The sequence below is a fragment of the Octopus bimaculoides genome, chromosome 18, assembly GCF_001194135.2.
Source record: "Octopus bimaculoides isolate UCB-OBI-ISO-001 chromosome 18, ASM119413v2, whole genome shotgun sequence".
NCBI lineage: Eukaryota > Metazoa > Mollusca > Cephalopoda > Octopoda > Octopodidae > Octopus > Octopus bimaculoides.
Genome location: NC_068998.1, coordinates 3,835,899 through 3,836,571, shown reverse-complemented (window position 1 = coordinate 3,836,571; position 673 = coordinate 3,835,899). Strand labels below are relative to the sequence as shown.

General features: G+C 25.3%; 1 protein-coding gene across 1 annotated transcript in view; it reads right to left on the bottom strand.

Annotated features, from left to right (window-relative positions):
- LOC106882341 (Y-box-binding protein 1) overlaps nt 1–673 on the bottom strand; it is a 199,558-nt gene that overhangs the window by 140,290 nt on the left and 58,595 nt on the right. The window lies entirely within an intron of this gene.

Below are 673 nucleotides of genomic sequence, written 5' to 3'. Positions count from 1 at the left end.
TATATATATATACACACACACACACACACACACATTTTGCATATACTTTACATTTATGCATACATTTTTACACTCTCATACGTAAATATGTGTATGTATTTATACATTTACAGAATACATACACACGCATATATATATATATATATATATATATATATATTTATATATATATATATGAATTTGTGCATTTTTACACACATCTATATATATACATATATCGTTTATTTATATATAGACTTACATGGTTATGCATGCATTTATGCATACATTTACACACAAAATGCACATACACACACACACGCACATATATATATATATATACTCACGTTATATACACACCATACACACATATACACTCACATACACAATATAACAACTAATAGCTGTATTCATAAATGATTCTAGGACTCGTTTTCATTACTTTTGTGCAAGAGAATTATTTCCCCTGCTCTTATTACAGAACAGAGATAGATTCTATCTATCTATCAATCTATCTATCTCTTTATCCATCTATCTATTTAACTGTCCATTTATCTACCAATTTTTATAACTTTATTTTTCTTACTTTCCTTTTGGATATCAATAAAGTTGAAATTAGAGATTAAACTTATTAAATGAACAGGTTTGTGCAAGACTTGCTTTTCTAACATGTTATATATATATATATATATAT